Source organism: Scyliorhinus torazame, chromosome 10, assembly GCF_047496885.1.
Source record: "Scyliorhinus torazame isolate Kashiwa2021f chromosome 10, sScyTor2.1, whole genome shotgun sequence".
NCBI lineage: Eukaryota > Metazoa > Chordata > Chondrichthyes > Carcharhiniformes > Scyliorhinidae > Scyliorhinus > Scyliorhinus torazame.
Window position 1 is genome coordinate 45,290,897 of NC_092716.1, and position 18,619 is coordinate 45,309,515.

Below are 18,619 nucleotides of genomic sequence, written 5' to 3' on the forward strand. Positions count from 1 at the left end.
CCTGCAAAAGATCCAGTAACAGCTAATCCCTTGGCCGAGACTATTAGCAAGAATGATGCACTGGGTGCACAGGCAGATACCAGTGTGAACAGTACCAATTTCAGGGATGATGGCACTAAAGCCAAGTAGAAAAGGAGAAAGAAAAAGCATCATTTCAAAAGTTTCAAAAGGCTGAAAGAGTTGGTGACTCAAAGACCAGAAAGAAAACCAGTCTTTCAAAAAAATAAACAAGATTACGTATTCAGCCAATGCTCAGGAGACCAACCAGAAGGTGGTGTTGACCTGAAAGATTGAACGTGTAGTGAACTGTGTACAGGGTCACGTGTATATAGTTATGCATATCATGTTGAAATGTGAAAAGTAATTTAATGCTTGTAAATTATTTTCTTTTACAAAAGAATGGGGATGTGATGATATGCATAATGTAAATTTGTACTTAATATTATGCATGAACTCCGACCACTGGGTGGCATTGTAAACACCATGTAATCTGGGAGTTGGGAGTTGGTCATGCTGGGAGATAGACGTATTTGCAGTAGTTCCACAAGAATTGTTTAGTGTTAATTGTTAGTTTATTTATCCTAGTTATCTCACCATGCAGTTTGTTCTATAATAAATTATTTTAAACTACATGTTCTGTAGTTCATCATTCACTTCGGCCAGTCTACAGGACACAACATTAATGGCATAGCTTTGAAAGAAAGATCCTTGAGAAAAGAGTGTAATTGAGGTGGTATTAACACTATTATCATGGATGTGAGCACATAGAGTGGCAAAAATGCCTTCCTCATGAACAGCATTGACATTATCAGAAACATCATTTTAATTTAACTATCAGTGGGCCCCTATGTTTTAGAGCCACGTATGTCCTTTAATGCTTTCTTGGGCCAAAAGAGAAGGCGCGAGGTACTCCAATAATAATGTTGCCTTGTTATGTAGTAATCAGCAAGAATGCCTGGGAATAAGTTCTCTCTGACTTTCCTTTCCTTCTCTGAGAAGATACCTTCTATTTTCTCAGTGCCTTCACACAGCAGCTTGGCCAAGATTTAGAAAATTATATGTAGAGAATCATAGTTGTGCCGAGCACTCTGTGGTATAACACACTGGTACTTCAAATGTACTGCATCATTACAATCAAACCAAACTTTGGATTCAGTCACATCAACCTTGAACCAACATTAAATTGCCCTAAATATCTAGGCCCGTGTCTAAATTGCTCACATACACATCAACACATTAATCTGTCACGCTATCTCCTAACTGTGTAATATAGCCGGGTGAACTCAGTTAGCTAGACAGCTGGTTCGTGATGCAGAGTGAGGCCAGCACCGCGGGTTCATTTCCCGTACCTGAGGTTAAAAAAAGGAATCTTTATTTCCACTTGTTCCACAATTTCACCCAAACTGTTATAAGTGTGTAAAATAGATATCAGTACAATAGCTGTGGGTGGCAAATCTAATGTCACAAAGTGGGTGGTGAGTTCTGCTGATAAAGAACTGCTGACTTCAACAATGATCAGTAAAGATGACAGTAAAACATTATCTATACAACCTACTCTTTAGCAGATAACTTTGTACTACTTTTCACACAATCACGTGTGCTGGTGAGTGACTTTATGTAACCCGTTCCAACATTTTCTAGTACCTTCAACCCAACCAGGTTATATTGCTTCCTGATTTCTAACTTCATTTTGTTGTCCAACTGTTTGTATTGTAATGCTCAACAAACATACAACATGTGCTTTCATGGAATCATAGAATTTATAATGCAGAAGGAGGCCATTCAGCCCATCAAGTCTGAACTGGCCCTTGGAAAGAACACCCGACCCAAGCACACACCTCCACCCTATCGCCGTAATCCAGTAACCCCACCCAACCTTTTTGAACATTATGGGCAATTTAGCATGGCCATTCCACCTAACCAGCACATCTTTGGACTGTGGGGGGAAACCGGAGCACCCGGAGGAAACCCACGCAGGCATGGGGAGAATGTGCAGACTCCGCACAGACAGTGACCCAAGCCAGAATCGAACCTGGGATCCTGGAGCTGTGAAGCAACGGTGCTAGCCACTATGCTACTGTGTTTGCCATTAAAAGGCAACGTCATCAGGAATTAAATTCATTTGGGTTAATAGAACCAGAGGATCTCTGTCTTATTGACTGTCACTATGACATTTTTTAAAAAATATTTTAATTCAGGTTTTGACTTTCTAACGTTTTAAACATGAAACAAAAACAATGTAAAACAACAAGAACAACAGAAGCCTCCCCCCCCCCCCCACTTTACCAACCAACACCCCAATAACTCAAAGAATAGCATCCCCACCCCCTCATCACCACCCCATCACCCCTCCCCCTAGCAGCTGCCGGTTACCAACTCTTTTGGCTCATAGCGTTTCTTGGTCTTTTGGCTACGATGAGCGTGGGATCAGGTGTAATGCCTGGATCTCTTGTGGAGACCATGAATTGGATTCAATTTGAATTGGTTTTTGGAGCAGGCCAGGAGCTGGATTAGGGGTTTGCCCCTGACCACACTCTGAGCTCTGGCTTTATAACTCTGATAAAGTAATTAAGTGAAGAATAAACAGACCCCATTTCTTAGGGAACCTCTCAATCCCCCCCCACCCCCCCTCAAGGTAAACATAACCATCTCCAGATACTGGAACTCCATCAGGTCCGCAAGCCATACTGAGGCACAGGGTGGAGAGACTGACCCCCAACCCACCTGGACCCCTCTGTGAGCAATCAGCAAGGCGAAGGCTAAAACATCTGCCCCTGATCCTATCTACAGCTCCAGCAGTCCTGACACCCCAAATATGGCCCCACGGGTCTGGGCTCCAAATCCACGTGCAAGATCACCGATATGGTGCTGAAAGATTTCTCCATCTTCGGCAGGACCAGAACATATGTACATGGGTGGCTGGGCCCCTCCCACACCGTTCGCAAGTATCCTCCACCCCCTCAAACTACCGGCTCATCCTCAACCTCGTCAGGTACGTCCTGTGCACCATCTTTAACTGTATTAACCCCAGTCTCACATATGAAGTTGAGACATTCACCCTCTGTAACAGCTCATAGCACAACCCCTCCTCCAATGCCACCCTCAGCTTCTCCCCGCACTTGGCCTTAACCCCCTCCAGTGATGCCATGTCCTTCTCCAGAATTTTCCCATAAATCGCCAAGATGCCCCCCTTCTCCATCCCATCACCGACAACACCCCCACTCACAAAGTGGAGGGAGATGTCACCGATAACGTCAGGAAAACTTTCCTTTTCTTTTTAATGATAATTTATTGGAGATATATTCAAATATATACAGAAACAGAAAGACTCAAAGAGCCATATCAAACAACAATGTAATAAGATATCTGCACTAATTATAAACATTCCCTCCTACCTCCTTTTTATCCAGTATAACCCTCGATCACATCCCCCCTTCTCCCGTAACAAAGATACGTTCAGACTAATTAACCCATTTTGCCCCAAGCAGAATAGATCTTTTGTGTTTACTTTACAGGTAACTGCAATTGGAACAAGATTTGCAGTAGCTTCAAGAATTTGAGAATTTATTTGTAGACTTTTGATTTTGCAGCAATAGTCAGCCCAATTTAAAATCTAGTGGGAGGACATCTAGTGAGAAGTTACAAAAGACAGAATAGATGGAGGTGTGCGAGATAGCATTGACCAGCCTTAAACAAGTCAAAGCAACAGCACTGGCATTGGGGTTGCCATATTTGACTTGTCCCCTTCCATATATACGTCCATAATAGTGGGAATTGCCGGACTGACCCAACACTATGGAGATTAGAAGCAACCTGTAGCCGATCGCTCTAACAGGCAATCAGCAGCTGCTGCTGGATGTATAAAATCCATATAGAACATCCCTTTGTGCAAATTCTCAACATGGGAAGATTTTAAATGATCCCAGATGCTAAAAGGGCTCAAGGAGAATGTTTATTCCGATTCTTTGAAGGGTAGAAGATGTGTGTGAATGGGGCGGGGGCGGGGGGGATCACGTTCATATGTTTTGGTCCTGTCCGAAGTTGGAGGATCACTGGAAGGAGGTTTTTAGGGTAATCTCTAAAGTGGTGCACGTGAAACTGGACCCGGGCCCTCGGGAGGCCGTATTCGGGGTATCGGACCAGCCGGGTTGGAAACGGGTGCGGAGGCAGATGTTGTAGCCTTCGCCTCGTTGATTGCCCAAAGGCAGATCGTGTTAGGATGGAGATCAACCTCTCCACACTGTGCCCTGGCGTGGCAAGGGGACCTGCTGGAAATCTCGGCGCTTGAAAAGGTCAAATTTGAACTGAGGGGAAGGATGAAGGGGTTCTACAATTCATGGGCATTATTCATTATGCACTTTCGAGAATTGGATAGCACCGAACATTAGTGTGGGGGGTGGGGGGAGGGGGGGGGTTGGGGGAGGGGGACTGTATGTGTTAATGGTGACTATGGGTGATTCCTGATTCCTTTTTGTCATTTGTTTATGTTAACATGCGGGCCAATGTCTGGGGTTTGATGGGAGGGTGGGAACATTGTTATTGATATGGGGATTGACATTACATTCGTTACTGATTATTGTTTATTGTTGGTGGGTGTAAATTTGGGAGAAAATGTGAAAAAGGAGGAGAATAAAAATATTTTTTTAAAAAGGAGAATGTTTATTACTCAAATGGGTGGGTTACAGTATTTAAGGGCAAGAAGAACAACCAAGTGAGATGTATGAAAATTGAGGAAAGGAATATGTATGTGATGTGCAGATGGGAATTGAGGAAGTGAATAGGTTGGGAGATGAGCGATTAGAGGAGGCCATTGTGACCCTCTTTGTTGATGGGATACGGTGGAGTGAATGAAGAGCCAAGAACTGGATGAGCGATAGTTGAACAAGCCGGGACGAAATTAAAAGTGGAATCTATTTAACGAGAATGACGATGATGAGAAAAAAAACTGACATTTAAAGGGATTTAATGAAGACAATAAAAAAAACACACAGTATAGCTGGTTTCTATGGAGATAAGGACAAAATCACTTTTGAAGAAAAGATGAACTAGACATGTATGAAAATCTGGGGCGAGATTCTCCGACCCCCCGCCGGGTCGGAGAATCGCCAGGGGCTGGCGTGAATCCTGCCCCCGCTGGTTGCCGAATTCTCCGGCACCGGAGATTTAGCGGGGGCGGGAATCGCGCCGCGCCAGTTGGCGTGCCCCCCCCCGCGATTCTCCGGCCCGAATGGGCCGAAGTCCCGCTAGAATGCCTGTCCCGCCGGCGTGGATTAAACCACCTCTCTTACCGGCGGGACAAGGTGGCGCGGGTGGGCTCCGGGATCCTTGGGGGGGGGGGCACGGGGCGATCTGGCCCTGGGGGGTGCCCCCACGGTGGCCTGGCCCGCGATCGGGGCCCACCGATCCGCGGGCGGGCCTGTGCCGTGGGGGCACTCTTTTCCTTCAACCTTCGCCACGGTCTCCACCATGGCGGAGGAGGAAGAGTCTTCCTCCACAGCGCATGCGCGGGGATGCCGTGAGCAGCCGCTGACGCTCCCGCGCATGCGCCGCCCGGCAATGTCATTTCCGCGCCAGCTGGTGGGGCACCAAAGGCCTTTCCTGTCAGCTGGCGGGGCGGAAATCAGTCCGGCACGGGCCTAGCCCCTCAAGGTTAGGGCTCGGACGGTCAAGATGCAGAGGATTCCGCACCTTTGGGGCGGCGCGATGCCGGACTGATTTGCGCCGTTTTTGGCGCCGGTCGGCGGACATCGCGCCGCTTACGGAGAATTTCGCCCCTGAAAACCAACAACACTATTGTTTGAATTTGGAACACTTCTGGGATGTGGAAAGGCAATGTTATTTAGCAAGTTACCTTGAAAAATTGGCATTTAAGGCAAAGAACATGCCATCAAAATGTTACTGCCTGGAATCAAATGGAAATGTTTGCGCCAGAATTTTCCGTTGACGCCGGGGCAGGATTTGTGGACTTCTACGACAGTAAAACTGTCGCCGCACCTGGATCGATTCGCCGTCTGTTGAGGGGCTCGCACCGGCGCCACGTGGAACAATTGATTCCAATGAGAAACGATGCGGGTTTAGCTGGATTCGCGATTGACACTCAGGAGGCTGACAAGCTGAAGCCGCATAGACACACTTCCCACACAGACCATCCCAGCCAAGAAGATGGCAGCGAGGAGAGCGGCATCCCATTTTACAGACGCCGTGGATTATAGGCGGGCGACTCTACCCTGACCCGGGAAGGAGGCTGCCACCCGCCATTATTTCCCATGTCTGGGCGCATGTGGCAGAGGCCGTAAGCACCTGGAGAGGGGGGATGTGTTGGTGGGATGCGGTGTTAGTCCCACCCCAGTTAGTGAACCTGGAGGTGATCACAGCGTCCTGTGCATGTTGGCCCTTGTGCACCCATTGTGCGGCCTCCGGTGCCTGCCTGGGCCCCATGCCTAACCATCCTCGCCTTGCCCCACATCCTCCTCATCGGCAAGGTCTGGAGTTCGTCCTCCTCCTCCAGCACATTGCCCGTCATCTGCGCAATGTTGTGGAGGATGCAGCAGGCCGCCATGATGCGGGTGAGCCCTATCTGCATCATACTAGAGGGCCCTCCAGAGTGGTTCAGGATGCTGAAGCACCATGCGATAATGCCCCTGGTCGCTGTATGGACAACATTGTAGTGGGCCTCCACGTCAGTCTGTGGCCTCCAGATAGGTGGCATCAGCCAGACTGCAGCAGATAACCTGTCGCCCAGGAGCCAATCCACTAACCATGGGGTATGCCTCGAAGAAGACGGATATCGTCGCACGTGCCAGGATAAAGGTGGCGTGCACACTGCCGCGGTATCGAGCGCAGATGGGCATGATCAGCATCAAATGGTCACACCAGCTGCAGGTTCATCGAGTGGAACCCCTTTCAGTTTGTGACAACCGGCCTGACATCTGCAGGTGCTTGTAGGGCGACATGCACCCTGTCGATCACGCCCTGAACCCGGGAGATCATGGAGATGGCAGCGAACCCTGCTGCCCGGGCATCCTGGTGGGCTTGGTCCACATTGAAATGGCTGCATTGTTCCGATTGAGCATATAGGGCCTCAGTGGCGGCGCGGATTCACATGTGCACCAAGCTCTGTGGGATCCTGGACAGGTCCCCACTCGGCACCTGAAGTGCTCCATGGCGTAGAAGTTCAGGGCGACCGTCACCTTGACGGCCACCGGGAGCAGGTGTCTTCCCCATACCCCTGTGGTGCCTGGTGTGCCATTATCTGGCAGATGTATCGCACTGGCTCCCTGGTCAGCCAGAGTCTTCGACACATGCCCGGCCCGGTGGGTCATCGAATGATAGGCGCTGGCGGTACACACAAGGCCTCATGCGGCGCCTCCTTTGCACCTCCTCCTCCTCCTCCTCCTCAGCCTGTTGGGCGGCCAGCCCTCCATCTTCAGTGGCTGCCTCCTGTTCCTCTGGGGCACGCTCTGCTGCTGCATCATGCTCCTCCTCAAGCAGCTCCAGCTCATACAGCCGCAATGCATCCCCCACGGCTGCGGCGACTAGCATGAAGGCCACCATTGCTGGTTGAGTTCTATATCCATTGTCTGCAGGGGGTTATAGGCCGACATGTTTGCGTGATGCATTCCTCCATGCCCAACCAGGTCCGCCGGGCTACAGAGTGGCCCCAGTTGACATTGTGGACCCTGCCCCCGCATGTTCCCACCCCCACCACCATCCCCGCATCCCTGGCCCCATCAGTGCCCAGCACCTTGGGGGCCTCTGGCCATGATGCCCATCCCTGCTGCCATGAGTACCATCGGCTGGCGCTGTCCATGCCAATGGTATGCTCTGTGGCCTCTGTCCGACATTCCTCTGTAGGGGCTACTGTGGGCATTACTCCTTGGGTGGGCCATGTCATCCCCCCTTGCGGCCGATTGGAGGGGTGGGTGGTATGGCAGAGGGTGTGGTGCAAGGTGGAGGCTGGGGTGCGGGTTGGTGGGGTGGAGGATGGGGGCTGGGGTGCGGGGTTGGGGGCACCCATACAGCCCGTGGCACTCTGCAGAACCAGGGGTCAAGGTGGGTGGTCAGTGGACTGCGCAGCAAGATGGCTGCATTGCAGGCTGTGGCAATGGCTGCCTATGACTGGACGTTGTCCCAATCAAATGGGGTTCAACCTGGCCTGTCCCCCCCCATCACCCACCCTCCCCACCCTAGCAGGGCGCCCCCAACCCCAGCCAGCCCGGCCAGTGTCAGGACGGCAACCCATGATCACATTTCCCAGTGTCCAACCTAGTTCCCCTCCCTCACCAGCCATTGCGCCTGTTTCTCAATTTTTAAAAACACAAGTGAACCTTGTCGTGGGCAATTCCCCCCAATGGAGGTGAAGAATCGCAGAGGCCCCGGAGAATACAGGGTCAGGCCCGCTAATGATATGTCAACGGCGTTTACGGTATGTGCGGAGTGGAAAACATTGACGCCACTGTTAAGATGACAGAGAATTGAGATCTGGCGTGGAACCGGCGCCCGCCACGATTTCAGCCACGGTACCGATTCTCCGCCCAATCGCATTTCTCTATTCCGGCTTTGGCTGACAGAGAATCCCGTTCAAGTTTTCTGTTTTAAAAATGAAGTTATTTTATTGGACTGCAAGATTTCTCCAGGGTTTATGATTGGGATAAGATTAAGTAAGTAAGGGTAGACGATAAAGACAGGAAATCAAAACAGCAAATGAGAATTGAAATATTGGGTGCAATTCAATGGAATATTTCAATCTGGCATTGATATGAAGGGGAAAGTCTAGAGGAGGCTAGTAAATTGACAAACTTTCACTTGGTAATGTTTGTGTCCTTATCTATGTTTATATTCAAGAGAACAAACTTTGATACTCTGGCCATAACCCAAGAAATCTGGAACATACGTGGAGAGATAAGCAACAACTTTGAGAACTTTTGATAAGATGGCAAAAAGTTCAAGAATGACTGACATGACATTTGGGGCACTGTATAGAACAGTATGTAATGGAACCTACGAGGGAACAAACGGTCCTAGATCTGGTCCTGTGTAATGAGACAGGATTGATTCAGGATCTCATAGTTAGGGATCCTCTCGGAAGGAGCGATCATAATATGGTGGAATTTAAAATACAGATGGAGGGTGAGAAGGTAAAATCAAACACTAGTGTTTTGTGCTTAAACAAAGGAGATTACAATGGGATGAGAGAAGAACTAGCTAAGGTAGACTGGGAGCAAAGACTTTATGGTGAAACAGTTGAGGAACAGTGGAGAACCTTCCAAGCAATTCTTCACATGTTCAGCAAAGGTTTATACCAACAAAAAGGAAGGACGGTAGAAAGAGGGAAAATCGACTGTGGATATCTCAGGAAATAAGGGAGAGTATCAAATTGAAGGAAAAAGCATACAAAGTGGCAAAGATTAGTGGGAGACTAGAGGACTGGGAAATCTTTAGGGGGCAACAGAAAGCTACTAAAAAAGCTATAAAGAAGAGTAAGATAGATTATGAGAGTAAACTTGCTCAGAATATAAAAACAGATCGTAAAAGTTTCTACAAATATATAAAACAAAAAAGAGTGGCTAAGGTAAATATTGGTCCTTTAGAGGATGAGAAGGGAGATTTAATAATAGGAGATGAGGAAATGGCTGAGGAACTGAACAGGTTTTTTGGGTCGGTCTTCACAGTGGAAGACACAAATAACATGCCAGTGACTGATAGAAATGAGGCTATGACAGGAGAGGACCTTGAGATGATTGTTATCACTAAGGAGGTAGTGATGGGCAAGCTAATGGGGCTAAAGGTAGACAAGTCTCCTGGCTCTGATGGAATGCATCCCAGAGTGCTAAAAGAGATGGCGAGGGAAATTGCAAATGCACTAGTGATAATTTACCAAAATTCACTAGACACTGGGGTGGTCTGATTGGAAATTAGCAAAAGTGACACCACTGTTTAAAAAAAGAGGTAGGTAGAAAGCGGGTAATTATAGGCCAGTGAGCTTAACTTCGGTGGTAGGGAAGATGCTGGAATCTATCATCAAGGAAGAAATAGCGAGGAATCTGGATGGAAATTGTCCCATTGGGCAGACGCAGCATGGGTTCATAAAGGGCAGGTTGTGCCTAACTAATTTAGTGGAATTTTTTGAGGGCATTACCAGTGCGGTAGGTAATGGGGAGCCAATGGATGTGGTATATCTAGATTTCCAGAAAGCCTTTGACAAGGTGCCACACAAAAGGTTGCTGCATAAGATAAAGATGCATGGCATTAAGGGTAAAGTAGGTGCATGGATAGAGGATTGGTTAATTAATAGAAAGCAAAGAGTGGGTATTAATGGGTGTTTCTCTGGTTGGCAATCAGTAGCTAGTGGTGTCCCTCAGGGATCAGTGTTGGGCCCACAATTGTTCACAATTTACATTGATGATTTGGAGTTGGGGACCAAGGGCAATGTGTCCAAGTTTGCAGACGACACTAAGATGAGTGGTAAAGCAAAAAGTGCAGAGGATACTGGAAGTCTGCAGAGGGATTTGGATAGGCCAAGTGAATGGGCTAGGGTCTGTCAGATGGAATACAATGTTGACAAATGTGAGGTTATCCATTTTGGTAGGAATAACAGCAAAAGGGATTATTATTTAAATGATAAAATATTAAAACATGCTGCTGTGCAGATAGACCTGGGTGTGCTAGTGCATGAGTCACAGAAAGTTGGTTTGCAGGTGCAACAGGTGATTAAGAAGGCAAATGGAATTTTGTCCTTCATTGCTAGAGGGATGGAGTTTAAGACTAGGGAGGTTATGCTGCAATTGTAAAAGGTGTTAGTGAGGCCACACCTGGAGTATTGTGTTCAGTTTTGGTCTCCTTACCTGAGAAAGGACGTACTGGTGCTGGAGGGTGTGCAGAGGAGATTCACTAGTTTAATCCCAGAGCTGAAGGGGTTGGATTACAAGGAGAGGTTGAGTAGACTGGGACTGTACTCGTTGGAATTTAGAAGGATGAGGGGGGATCTTATAGAATCATATAAAACTATGAAGGGAATAGATAAGATAGATGCGGGCAGGTTGTTTCCACTGGCGGGTGAAAGCAGAACTAGGGGACATAGCCTCAAAATAAGGGGAAGTAGATTTAGGACTGAGTTTAGGAGGAACTTCTTCACCCAAAGGGTTGTGAATCTATGGAATTCCTTGCCCAGTGAAGCAGTTGAGGCTCCTTCATTAAATATTTTTCAGATAAAGATAGATAGTTTTTTGAAGAATAAAGGGATTAAGGGTTATGGTGTTTGGGCCGGAAAGTGGAGCTGAGTCCACAAAAGATCAGCCATGATCTCATTGAATGGTGGAGCAGGCTCGAGGGCCAGATGGCCTACTCCTGCTCCTAGTTCTTATGTTCTTGCTTCGTTCAGGAAAATGCCAGTCACTTAACAGGTGATTGGTTAATTAGATATTAATCAATTACTCCAAATTAATTATCCTTTTGACACCGCACAATTCTCATACATTCTGTTAATCGGTCGAACTCCCTACGTCATGTCTAGTCTCAGTTACGAGATTGTTGCAAATTCGTTAATGTACCCTCATAATGCTTCTCTACAGTACATCTTTTGCAACATTTAGCAGCATCTATAGACAGTCATGGTCAGGATTCAAAAGTTTAGCCAATTTTTATAACTTGATGATGGGGTGAACTTTTCCCCCAACGGCGCGATGTCCGCCGACTGACGCCCAAAACGGCGCCAATCAGACGGGCATCGCGCCGCCCCAAAGGTGCAGAATGCTCCGCATCTTTGGGGGCCGAGCCCCAACATTGAGGGGCTAGGCCGGCGCCGGAGGGATTTCCGCCCCGCCAGCTGGCGGAAACGGCGTTTGTTGCCCCGCCAGCTGGCGCGGAAATGACATCCCCAGGCGGCGCATGTGCGGGAGCGTCAGCAGCCGCTGACAGTTTCCCGCGCATGCGCAGTGGGGAGAGTCTCTTCCGCCTCCGCCATGGTGGAGACCGTGGCGGAGGCGGAAGGGAAAGAGTGCCCCCACGGCACAGGCCCGCCCGCGGATCGGTGGGCCCCGATCGCGGGCCAGGCCACCGTGGGGACACCCCCCGGGGTCAGATCGCCCCGCGCCCCCCCCCCCCCCCAGGACCCCGGAGCCCGCCCACGCCTCCTTGTCCCGCCGGTAAATACCTACTTTAATTTACGCCGGCGGGACAGGCAATTTCTCGGCGGGACTTCGGCCCATCCGGGCCGGAGAATCCAGCGGGGGGGCCCGCCAACCGGCGTGGCCCGATTCCCGCCCCTGCCCAATCTCCGGTACCAGAGACTTCGGCAACCAGCGGGGGCGGGATTCACGGCGGCCAACGGCCATTCTCCGACCCGGCGGGGGTCGGAGAATGACGCCCCATATTTCTGCAAATTCAGTAATTTTCAAAATCATTTTATTTTGCAGTATAGTTTAGCTAATTCTCTTTAAGGGCCCCCTCTATAATTGTTGAATCCAATACGGCCTGACTTTGGCCCTCTCTGAAGCACCGTCTTCCGAATCCTTGTCACCTGATCCGCCCATATAAATGACAAAATCGACCATTCCACCCCCGTAAAAAACGCCTTCAGCAAAAAGACCGGTCAGCACTGGATTAAAATAAAAACCACCTGCACTCCCAGATACCTGAAGTGAGTAGTCACCACACCAGATGGCAATCCCCCAAGCCAGCTTCCGCTCCCGGAGAGGAAACCAAAAAGCACTCGCCCTTCCCCAAATCCAATTTCAAATCCCGAAAAGCCCCAAATCCCCTGAGCAACCCCGTTACATCCCCCACCATGGGGCCCGGGTTAGAAATATACAACAAAGGATAGTCAGCATTCAGGGACACCTTATGCTCCACTCCTCTCCCAACCCCCGTCACTATCTCCCTCCATTATCCAAGCTCCTCAGCACAATAACCAAAGGCTCTATCGCTAGCACAAGGAAAAGGGGGGGACAATGGACACCCTTGTCTCGTTCCCCTATTCAGCTGAAAATATCTCGAGTTCACCTAATTCATAAGAACACTTACCTTTGGATAATTATATAATAATTTGACCCACACCACTTACTTAAGCCCAATCCCAAACTGTTCCAACACCCCACACAAATAACTCCAAACTACTCAATCAAACACCTTCTCCACATCCCGCACCTCCTCCAGCTCCCCTCCTTCTGATGGAGAGAGTACCACAAATGCCACACATTCAAGGATAATTGCCTACCCTTTACAAACCCTGTCTGATCCTCCCCAGCCACTTGAGGAAGGCACTCCTCCAACCTAAGTGTCAACACTTTGGCAAGAATCTTGGCATCCACATCTAACAGAGATATTGGTCAATATGACCCACATTCCACCGGGTCCTTATCCATTTTTAACAACAGCGAATTAGATGCCTGTCCCATTGTCTCCGGGTGAACCTCTTTAGCCACCATGTCCTCAAAAATCTCCATCAACAGCGGTTCCAGCCTATCCCAAAACTTCTTATAGAATTCCACATGGAACCCTCCCAGCTCTGGTGCTTTGCCCGTTTGCATTTTCCCTATGCCATCCAAACCTGCTGAATCCCCAATGGCTCCTCCAACCTCTGCCTTCTCCTCCTCTCCTACTTTAGGACACTCTAGCCCCTCCAAGAACTCCCTCATATCCGACTATCCCCTGGGGGCTCCAACCTATACAACCTCTGCAAATGCCCTGTTCACCTGCTCTGGCCCCACCACCAGCCTTCTCCCCATACTCGTACACCACACCCTTTGCCCGCCTCAACTGGCCTGCTGCTTTCCCTGTGGACAAAAGGTCAAACTGCATCTTCAGTTCCTTTCTACTGACCAAAAGTGGGATCTTCCGCATACTTCCCATCGACCTCCAAGATTTAATCTACCAACTGCTGCTGCTCCCCTCTTGCCTCCCTATCCACCTCAGCCTTATACGAGATGATCTCACCCCTTACTGCCGCCTTCAGTGCCTCCCAAACTACCGACAGCGAGACCTCCCTATTCTTATTAAACGCTACAAAATCATCAATCGCTGTTCCAATCCTCACAGAAAAACTCTGATCTGCAAGCAGCCCCACATCCAACCTCCACGCTGACCTCTGTGCTGGCCTCTTTTCCAGGACCACATCCACCAAATCCGGAGCATGACCTGAAATGACAATTGTCGAGTATTTTGCTTCCTTCACCGCCGACAACAATGACCTCCCCATAATAAAGAAATCAATCCTCGGGTATACATTATGCACTGGCGAAAAATAAGAATATTCTCTGCCCCTTGGATGTAAGAACCGTCGCGGGTCCACTCCACCCATCTCCTTCATAGACGCTGCCAACACTGTCGCCTCCCCCTGAGGGACCAATGAGCGCGCCTTAGATCGATCCATCTTCGGATGCAGCACTGTGTTTCAGTTCCCAACTATAATTAACTGATGCGTGTCTACATTTAGTATGGCAGCCGACATCCTTTTCATTAACCCTACATCACCCCAATTCGGGACACACACGCCAACCAAAACCACAACCTCTCCTCCAAGGCACCCGTTACTATAATGTATTGACGAATGTGATATAAAATAGTTACTTTAGAGATATTAGTTAATGCAATGTAGAGATAGGCCAGTCTAATCCTGGTGAGTTCACAGACAAAGGATTTCAGACCGCATGGCAAAGCAAAGGAAGAGGTGTGTCCACCAAAGGAGGAGAAAAGGATGCTGGGTAATAGGGGCCAGAGGAAGGGATTGGAAGTGAGCCAATCAGAATGTATCACCAGGTCAGGAGGGGTATAGGATGACCTATGGGAATCGTGTATGTGAAACTTGATGCCATTTGAATGTATCAGTAGTGACTTCTTTGTTCTACAGACTCACTTGATTCCAGAGGTGTACGAAGCAAGATGTGCTTTGTACCGCTGTGAACTGAATCAGGCTTGCAAGCCAAATAAAATAACTAATGCTGTACCTGCAAATCCATCTCGACTTTTATTGAGGCCAGACTGACGGGTAAAGAAATTTGGGATTTGTCAGTATCTGCCCCGCTGATCCACCACTACCTCCTTCATCTCAAACCTAACTCTCTTACCCACCAGTACCCACCAGTACCCCGGGCCCTGCTATCAAAGCACGAGTGGAACAAATGACTTACCCAACCTTTCTGAAGCCTAACCTGGTCCTTCCCCTTCAAATGTGTCTCCTGCAACAGCACCACATCGGCTCTCAAACTCAGCCCCGCCTCACAACACTGTGACATTTGTACAGTACTAGAATTGATGAGTTTTGTTTTATCATCCTCTACTCGAATTTAAAGTAGAAAGTATTGGCAAAAATATTAACTGTGGCATTCTTGTGAGTTAAAACAGCAGTAACAATAAATTTATATAGCAGCATTAAATGTTAGGGACGTTCCAAGGTACTTTGCAGGAATGCAATCAGCCAAAATTTGACGCAGGATTAAAGGAGAGATAAGGAGAAACAAATAAGAACCCGGCCAAAGAGAGAGGTTTTAATGGCAGTTTGAAAGGAAGAAAAGCAGATAGATTTTAGGAAACCTCAAGGCCAGAGAGCAGAAAGCATGGGCGGGATTCCCTGAGACTACGCGTCGAAATCGCCATCGGTGCGGGGGCGGAGAATGAGCGTTGACATTGAAATACGGCGCGATGCCGCGTCCGCGATTCTCAGGTCTCCGGAGAATCACCGTGAATCGTGTGCGTGCGGTCTACACGGCACAGGTAGGGGGCCATTGACAGAAGCCCCCACGACGATTCTCCGATGATAACCGGCCGAGTTCCTGACAGCATGGTTCTAACCTGGCAGGGGGGCAGGGGAATCCTTCACCGGAGGGGCCTCACCGACGGCCGGGCAAGTGATCGGGTGGCACCGATCCGCGGGCGCGAGCGATCTCAGGGGGACCTACATTGTCCACCATGGTCCGCGGTGTGAGTCCGCCATGTTGCACGGGGCAGCCGCTGCACCCTGCCGGACTCCTGACCGGAAGTGTAGGGCCCCGTATCTGCAGCCAGAGCTGCGAGAAACACTCTGGGGCCCTGCAAGCCCCCTGCAAATTGAAGAATCACTCTGGACTTTGTTAAGGAAAGCCCAGAGTGAAACGCCCGCGTTTTGACGTTGGCGTGGAGACATAGCCCCATTATTGGAGAATCCCGCCCCATGTCTTCCAATTGAAGGGCAACAGGAGGAATGGATGCACAGGAGTCTGGGACGGGCTCTGTGATCCTGAGGCTAAGTGTTAACGCCGTCGGAAACGCCGTCGCGTTTCTCGACGGCGTCAACACAGCCTCAGGATCAGCAATTCTGGCCCCTACATGGGGCCAGCATGGCACTGGAGCGGTTCATGCATTCGCAGTGGCTTCCTTCAACGCACCGTCCCCGACGCAACATGGCACAGGACTACAGGGGCCGGCGCGGAAGAAAGGAGGCCGACAGCCAGAGAGGCCCGGCCCGCCAAACTGTGGGCCCCGATTGTGGGCCAGGCCACATCGGAGGCCCCCCCCAGGGTCAGACCCCACTCCCCCCCCCCGCCCCCACAGGCCGCCCCCCGACCCTTCCACGCTGAGTTCTCGCCGGCTGAGAGCAGGTGTGGACGGCGCCGGCGGGACTCGTCGTTTTTACGATGGCCGCTCGGCCCATCCCTGGCCGAGAATCGGCGGGCCAGCCACGTAGAGCGGCCCCCGACCGGCGCTGCGCCAACTACGCCGGTGCCAATGACGCCAATTCTCCGCTCTGCGGAGAATCACGTGCTGGCGTCGGGGCGGCGTGGTGCGATTCGCGCCGGTCACGGGGTTTCTCCGGCCCGGCCCCAGGTTGTGAGAACCCGCTCCTGGAATTGGAGCAACTACGTTTTTGGAAGGTTGTAGGTGGATGGAAGTTACAGATAGGAAAGGGCAAGGCCAGGTAAAGGTTTAAGCACGAGGATGAGAATTTTAAAATAGACAGTGGATTAGTAGCCAGTGTAGATGAGGAGTGATAGGTTATGAAATTGATTGAAAAAGGTTGGTGTAAAACCTGGAATAGATTCACTGTTAGAAGTGGAGTGGATTCACCAGTAGAAGTGGTGCGGAAGCTCTGTTCAAGAGTCCTTTGGAAAACGGGGGAGTGGATTTTGGAATGCAACTTGCTAATGGAAAGTTTTTTTGTGAGAAAAGTTTTTAAAATGTGTTTTTGGGAGTGGCGCTTGGAAACTCTCCTATGACAATCATCTGGTGGGAGGGTATGAGTTCTGAGGAGAAATCCGCAGACACTAACTCAGGTACAAAGTGGAGTATGTATTTGACCACAGCAATTTTGTGTGTTTTAAAAATGGACTTTGTGTGCGAGTGAGACCATTGTAGCTTCAATTGTATTGTATCATTTGTGTTAATCTTAAAACCTGAGTATCATTTCTAACCTAAAGGAGGAGTAAAGAGTATTGAATTATAATCCATTTTTTTTCATGCTCAATAAATATTTATTTTCTAGTTGTTAAAACTAACTCACAGTCCTGTGACTCTGTTCCCTCAACGTTTCATTTTTTTAAAAGTAAAAGATACGGGGCTGGATTCTCTATTGGCGGGATCCTCCGTTTCACCGGCAGCGCACTCACGCCCATGGATTTCCCGAAGGCATGGGGTGCCCACAATGTGAAACCCCATTGGCCGGCTGCCAGGATGGAGGATCCTGCGGCCGGCGGGGGTGCGCCGCACCAGTAAATGGGTGCAGCGGGTCAGGGTATCCAGCCCATGATTTTTAAGCCAAGGTCCTATTCTGAGATTTTCCCGTCCAGTTATAACATCAACTGGGATCATATCACTTCCTAATATCTCCTTCTTTGGCTCTGCGTTAATTTTTGTCTGAATTTTCTGTCAAGTGCCTTGGAACATTTGTCGACATTAAAGGCGCTATACAAAAATATTGTTATTAGATCAGTTGTATAGACAGCTGCTTCATGAGGCAGAGCAAGGTCAGCAGCACGAGTTTAATTCCTGTACTGGCTGTGGTTATTCATGAAGGCCCCCCTTCTGAACCTTGCCCCTCGCCTGAGGTGTAGTGATCCTCAGGTTAAATCGCCACCAGCTGGCTCTCCCCCTCAAAGGACTAAGGCAACTTTATCTTTACCTGTTGTATTATCAACCATGTTTCGGTTGGTAGCACTCTTGCCTTTGAGTCACCAGCTTGAGGATTCAAGAACCGCTCCAGGGATTTGAGCACCAGGCTTTTGGCTGACCCTTCTGTGCAATGCTGAGGGAATGCTGCACTACCAGAGGTTGTGACTTTTCAATGAGATGCGAAGCCCTGTGTGTTCTCCAAGGTGACTGTAAAAGATTCTATGGCGCCACCTCTTAATATGATGCGTACCAAGAAACTCTGGCATCCCATTCGCTGAAGAGACAGTTTGAAACTCAGGCCTCTTACAATTTTCAGTCTTTGAAATTATGCCCTACATATTCAAGTCCAGGTCATTAATATATATCAAAATGAGTAGCAGTCTTCATACCACCCTCTAGGGACACCATTTTCTTCTAGTGTGGGAAACAACCATCCAGCACCACTTTCTGCTTTCTGTCTCATAATTGTAACTGGACAGCCGCTGCTCCTTTAATCCCATCAGCTTCAATTTGGCTACTAAGTCTAAGATGTGGTACTTTA